General features: G+C 38.3%; 1 protein-coding gene across 1 annotated transcript in view; it reads right to left on the bottom strand.

Moving 5' to 3' along the window:
- The window catches only part of LOC135218411 (Kv channel-interacting protein 4-like), a gene marked incomplete in the record, with an annotated part of 956,178 nt that overhangs the window by 629,599 nt on the left and 319,079 nt on the right, over nucleotides 1-7,500 (bottom strand).

The following is a 7,500-nucleotide window of genomic DNA, read 5'->3' on the forward strand; positions in this document are numbered from 1 at the left end:
TAGTAATGGGAGCTGACTGGTGACACTGTTGTCAGTAAGGCGCTGCTGAAAGCCAGGAGAAGACGACCAACTTCTGTAAATCATCTCTTATAATATTGGGTAGTTTACTGGTTCATTTACTCGTTTCCCACTACGGGTAATTGTACTGTATAATTGTCGACCATTCACTTATTATCCACCCCCCCCCCCCCCCTCTTTCTCTCTCTCCACAATAGTAATGGGAGCTGACTGGTGACACTGTTGTCAGTAAGGCACTGCTGAAAGCCAGGAGAAGACGACCAACGTAGCACTTTGTGTGCATTTTATTATACTCTGGAAATTTGTACAATAGAAAATAGAAAAACTGATTATTATTCAAAGCTGGTCACGGCTGAGGAAAAGAAAGCATCAAATACTTCGAGTTTGTTGTGCAGAAATGAATACGAACAAATTATGAATCGCTTGGATGAACTTAAAGGTGCTAACATTAAAAAGACTCAGAAAGACTATCGTTTGTTACGAAAGTATGAAATCCTTGAGGTCACAGTTGAAGGTATCACCGTTAAGAAATTGCAGAAGAAGGGAACTCATCTTAGATTCGTATGCGCTGAAGATGCGTTCGATGTGATCGATGCTATTCATCGTGCAAGTGGGCATGGAGGTAGAACTATTGTCTTTAGGGAAACTAGTGAAAAATATGCCAATATTTCAAGATCCCAAATTGAGTTATATTTACAGTTCTGTACGCAAGTCTGTGACTGTGAAGCCAATTGTATCCAACAGCATGAACTCACGAGCTCAGGTTAGTAAACAAGCACTGGTTAAGCCCGTTGATAGTAATTTCATTATTGTCATGGCTTGATGTCATAGGGGAGTCTTTAATACCCTTGCCTTTGTTCACGATTTTTTGATGTTCTGTCTATTTCTAGGTCGACTTGATCGATATGCAGAGGCAGCCAGATGGAAAACATCGTTTCATTCTGAACTATCAAGATCACTTGACGAAGATGGTGTGTCTTCGGGCTCTACAGACGAAAACTGCTGAAGAGGTTGCTTTCCACCTCGTTGACAAAGGACCCACCATATCCTGCAGTCTGACAATGGAAGAGAATTCTCAAATAAGGTATAGAAAAAATGATTTCTGTAAAAATCTCTCTCTCTCTCTCTCTCTCTCTCTCTCTCTCTCTCTCTCTCTCTCTCTCTCTCTCAAAACTCACAACATAGCGGTTAATGAATCGTCCTGTATATGACAAAACCTGATATTCGCTTTTTAATTTTCAGCCTGTCAAGGAAGTTCTGATGATGTGGCCAGAGTGCAAGATGGTTCATGGCAAACCACGACATTCCCAACCGCAGGGCTCGTGTGGAACGTGCCAACAGGGATATTGAAGCAATTCTCGCATGATGGATAAAGGACAACAACTCTAAACAATGGTCACAGGGACTGCGCTTTGTCCAGTGGAAGAAAAATACCCGCTTTCACTCCGGAATTGGAAGGACACCATATGAGGCCATGTATGGACAGAAGGCTCGTCTTGGTGTTGACGCAACTTCTGTACCAGAGGAAGTCCTGTTCCTGGACGGTATGCAGACGGAGGAGCAGCTTGCAGAGGCACTAGGTGTTGTCAATGAGGTCACAGACACAGAGGAGGAAGAGGCAGGTGTTGAAGAGCAAGAAGAACCATCCGCTGTCATTAACTGCATCTCCTGTGGTTCAAATGTGTGCAAGGTGTGTGAGAACCCATGTCACTCTTATACTCCGTGTTCTATGATGAATAACGATGCTGATGAGCCTGTGCTTTGTTCCATCTGCAGTCGGAGTCAGAGTATCCATACTGAACAAATGAAGGCCAACATAGAACAACAGAAACAAGCCCAAAAAATGATCGCTAATTCTGTGAGGAGACTTCAACCAGCCAAAGTAGGGGACACTGTGATGGTTCCTGTTCCATTAGTTGACCGCGGAGGACGTGCAGTTAACTAATGTGAAGGCAGTTGTTTTTCAGGTATTGGACAATGGCACATATAAGCTTGGTACAAAACACGGCCTGCTTAAACAGGTGTACACTCGCAACCAATATACTCCATGTCTAGAAAAATTCTTTCGCTAGATGATGATGTACAGGAGCGGGAAGTAAGCCTGCGGGAAGTATCCATTGCAGAATCAATGGGACAAGGTCAGGGATTCGCTAAATGCTCTTGCACTAAGTTATGTATGACCAGACGCTGCAAGTGTTTAAAAAACTGTTTTATGCAACAGCAGATGCAAATGCAGTGCCTCTTGCTCTAACAAGGTCGACACACAAATACAGTAAACTTTGATGTATTTTATAATTATTTTCTTTAATGTATTGTGCATACACTTATGTTTACCATTTACTTTCTTTCAACTAGTTACTTGCTAAAACTTTATACGTTTTGATTTATTTGAAAGTTGTATTTTCTGAAAATGAATAAAATTAGTTATGTTCACTTAAGTTTTATCATTCCCTCGCTCTTATTTCCATCTGGCTGCTTGCTGTAAGGACATTTTGTAAACTGACCAACGATAATTTTGTAAACTGACTAAAATCTTGGTCGCTTTGCAAAAATTGAGAAATTTAGGTCATTTTGCAATGTGACCATGAATTTGATCCTTTTGCATAATGGCCGGCAATTTTGTAAAATACCAATTTTGCAAAATGGCCGTAAAATATACATTAATTTGTATCTGTATTTCACTGTTTTGAGAGATTATTTTAACCTCAAGGTTTATTTACAGTGTATAGATACAGAGGAGTGGCGCGACAGAAAATTAGAGGGGCAGTAGTTCACTGATTTTCAGGCGTGTTTATTTTGTCGTCCGATAACTCAAAAACGTCTGAAGTCACCCATTGCTCCAAGTATACGTCCATCCAACTGTCATCAGCTATGGCAAACAAGTTGCGGTATTGTCATCGTGGATGCCGCAATGCAAATGCATTGAGGGTGTTCGCTGCATATAATGCAGAGAAGGTTGCCAATGGGCTAAGAATTTCTGTGAAAAGTTAAGTGATAATCTCTTGAAGGGTTCCCGTTCACATACATACACCGGAAAATGCTTGAATTATTTTAAAATATTTTGTCCAACTGAAAATTATAGCATCCTGTGGAAGGATGATGATTGTTAAAACTAGTAGGCCTATTTAGTCGCTTGCAACTCACTGCATAGGTTTATATTTCAATGATAAGGAAACACATATCCATACCTTCATTTTTAGCTGTACTACTTAAAATTTTTATAAGCTTGTTGATGGGCATTTCCAAAACAAAATAAACAAATTATATGTTGAAAGTCCCGATGGAAAGTTACATTAACGTAACGTTTACTATTTGCAGGAATGTTACATCATTTTGATGTTCATATTCAATGCAACCAGTGATATTAGCAGGATCTTGAAATATTAGCAAGCAGCTCACTTATTAAGCCACCCTGTGACAATAACAGCAAAAATAGTTAAAATTTGTACTTTTCCATTACAAGCCAAATGAACGAGTTGCAGATGTCATGAAGATGACGGTGCGAGCGGTACGGCCTATGGTGCAGGGCAGCGTGAGGTCTCCGCCAGAGAAGCCAACAACTCCCTCACAGCCTTCATCGCCCAATGTCTTCGACAATTTTACTAACGGTTCCATTCGTCGAAAGATCGCAAGATCTAAGACAAATTTGGTGTTATGGAGATCTTCACAATCGGTTCCCTTGCGAAAGAACTGAGGATGGCGAACATCATCTCGGAAGAAACCTCGCAGACGCAGGTATAGCTATTCATCTACGAAATGGGACTCCGATAAAAGACCTCACAGAGGAAGATGTATATGAAGAAGGAATCCCTGAACATAGTGTGCCGCCGGATCGTCGCTCTCCGGGCACTCAAACGACAGCGGAAAGGGGGTAGGCAGGTGATTTACCTGGATGAGACGTGGTTTACCACAAGGAAGAATCACAGCATGGAGTGGGAAGACAGTACTCAGCCAACCACCAGTGATGCTGCAAGCCGGCGTCCAGTGCCGCCGGGAGAAGGAGAATACTTCGTAGTGGTTGCCGCTGGCTCGACGGAAAGATTTGGTGGGAATTCTTTTCTTTGTTTAACCGCGGCCAATTGTTCCTCCAATGGCTGACCTCAGTACTTCTACCATCGCTTCCCGAGCCATTGGGTCCTGGTAATAAACAATTCACCATACCATACTATGCAAATAGAGGATAGTCATTGCCCAACGTCTGCAATATCTCTTAATAAAAACTGGCCCACTATCACCGTATTCTCATGGTAATAAATAAAATCATACGTGGTATGTAAAAACATACAAATGCCTATATGAAAGATACTAAATAGGAAATGGTTATTATCGGTAATTCAAAACGTAAAAAGCCATATCGTAATGCCCTCTTCATTCATAACTTTGAATCAAAGAGAAACAAGTGGGCGGGATTCTTTCCTAAACTCTTTAACTAAGCCAAGGACATGTATTCAGATATCTACAACGAATGTTGAGAAAATTGAACAAGTTCAAGAGTAAATTGCCTTAATAAATTCTGGTACTTCATTATATTGCCCAAAATTACCGGAGCGTCTGAAACATGTTACGCTAAAATATCAAGAAGATGCAGCTGATATATAAATTGATATTCAAGAAAACCTATGTAACAACCGGCTTCAAATGGTTAGCAGTTGTTGATTCTCTTAACTGTTTCTTTACTTATGTATCTGTTTGCATCAAATTTTTTTTATTTGTGAGTGCAATCATTAATGGACTCAAGTAAATTTCCGCTGCAACTTACAAAAGACGTAACTTATGGGGACGAAAAATAGAAGTCGCGTATACATACATTTACTATTTTTTACAACTACCATAGAAACTATTTTACTGTCCAATATCAGGTTCTCACAAAACCGTTAATCCAAATAAATTAGAAAAGAGCTATTCATCCACGCCTTGATCGATTACAGGCATTCTAGAAATGTAGACCTGTGTGTGGTTCACTATAATAATCTTTAGTTCTTTCAGCGTAATGTTATTAATGTCTCTTTCCTTCACACCAAGAACAGTAGCTCATCCACAATTGACCAGTTAATATGCGGATGGTGGATGTTCTTAGTGACATGTTATGTTGCTTTTCCTTCAATTGAAGCCACCCGTATCAGGTAAGACTGATTATATACAATTTATATATATATACTTTATATAATATATACTTTAATATATATATATAAATACTTTATATATATATATATAATATAAATATATATATATATTATATATATATATATGAGAGATGAGAGAGAGAGAGAGAGAGAGAGAGAGAGAGAGAGAGACCGAGAGAGAGAGAGAGAGAGAGAGAGAGAGCAGCTCCAGAAAAAAAACACCCAATGGTCACTTCTAGGTCAACACTTAAAGACCAATCCTCAAAGGGATCCATGGTTCTACTAATCTCACAACATATACAACAAGATTAACTATTTCTTAACATATGTGGATACAATGTATTAAATAAATAAATAAAAAAGTTTCTAAAACTAAAGAGAATCCGCAACAATGTTTCCTTACATAAGCTATTCACCACTATATTCCAGATACTAGTGTTTCCTGCATATTACGGTCATTTCAATTATCAGTACTTTCTTCACACCATCTATCGAAACATTATTGTCTTCCCACGCGCTCCCGTCCTCCCTCCCCACCTTCCATCGCAACACCCCTGCATCATATACCCATCTTAGTAATGGAGGTACCCCGGCTCTGCATCAAATACTCATCTTACCAATGAATGAACCCCAACTCCTGTACAGAGATTTCGCTACAAAGACTTCATTCGTTTGGATTCAAGGTTTTGCAGTAACAAACGCATCCAATGCGTGTGAGGAAATCGAGATTGTCTCTATAAAGGAAAAGATTACACAGAAGAGGGAAATTAATTTTACTAGCTACCAATGTCATTAGCATAGCAATTAAGGACTTACCATAGATAAGGAAACGGCACATACCTGGGACGAGCTCAATCGTGCTCGGTGTGAAAGGAACACTTGACCAACAACACTAACCTGAAAATCGAAATAAAAAGTCTTAGAAGTTATTTGGAAAGTTAAGAAACTATATTAATATGAAAATACAAGCTTTTCACAAAAAATATTCCAGTGTTAGAATAGGTTAATATCTTTGGTAAATATCTTAGAATATTTCTATTTTTTTTTATAATAGCCGATTTTACAAAAGGGACTTGAGTGATACACTGATCTTCATTAACCATGCTTAAAAACAAAGTTCATTGACAATGAGAATGAATATTTACTATTGAAAAATGAATATAGCTTTCGAAAAATGTATGTCTTTTTCAATTACGTAATATCTGGTAATCTGATTTTCAAGGAAAAAATCCTGGAACAATCACTTTAGTGAAAATTCCTATCTTGGTGTGCCCAATGAGACTCTGTGCTTAAACGTCAGGGAATTGTCAGAACTGTCACTCTTATCACGAATTATATCATGCATCTTATCTCACATTTGAGATTTGAGAAAGCGGAATTTATATTGTAGTAAACAACAAACATTCTTCAGACCAAAAGCGGGTGATGTAATTTAGTTAAGAAATGCCAGATGAAATTTTTCTACGGGACTATATTTAAAGATTGTATTCTCTCTCTCTCTCTCTCTCTCTCTCTCTCTCTCTCTCTCTCTCTCTCTCTCTCTCACACACACACACACAGTAGCAATATTTGACAACAAAAATATTTCAAGATCTGGTGAAGCTTAATATTCAGAGCATTATTACAACGCTCCTCACAGAATTCTCCATTAAGCAAATATTCTGATTATGCAACCCGGAGACTAAAAAAAATTCACAAAACTATTACGCTTCTTCGTCCTTATCAGATCATATTTTCCTGACGAATCAAACAACTGTGGCACGATTAGTTTTCTGCGCAGTTGCATGATGCTATTCTTTATATGCCTTTCTCTGAAATCCTCTTAGTTTCTGTTTCTTTTCTATTGAATTCCCTTACCACTATATGTTTTACTAGCTACTGCCGGGTCATGGTGTTACACCCTTGAATAATGTTCCGTAATATTTTCATTTTTGCATACACCCTAAACAAAATAAAACATCTTGGTCTAGTAAAATCAACTATGCTTGTAATAAGAAATATTATACCCAAGATCCAGCAGTGATGTAAGAATTTGAGAGAAATGGGAATAAAAATGAAAAGGGACTCATAAAGAGACATAAAGGAAAAGGAAATGCTCCGCAGAGTTATCAGATTGTACGCAATGGATAGCGATATGAAATACTCGAAAATTTAGTAGTACACTACAAGCAGACACACCCACTGATATGGTATTATACCGTCCAAAAATGATGTAGATTGCTTCATAACTTGTTAGACCATCAGCATAAATGAAGAGAAGCCATTTTTAAAACCTAGGATTAAACTTTCATCTCCAGAAAAACAATACACTTTTAAAACAAACCAAATAGGAAATATGGTCAAATACTTATAGTTATCG

The sequence above is a fragment of the Macrobrachium nipponense genome, chromosome 9, assembly GCF_015104395.2.
Source record: "Macrobrachium nipponense isolate FS-2020 chromosome 9, ASM1510439v2, whole genome shotgun sequence".
NCBI lineage: Eukaryota > Metazoa > Arthropoda > Malacostraca > Decapoda > Palaemonidae > Macrobrachium > Macrobrachium nipponense.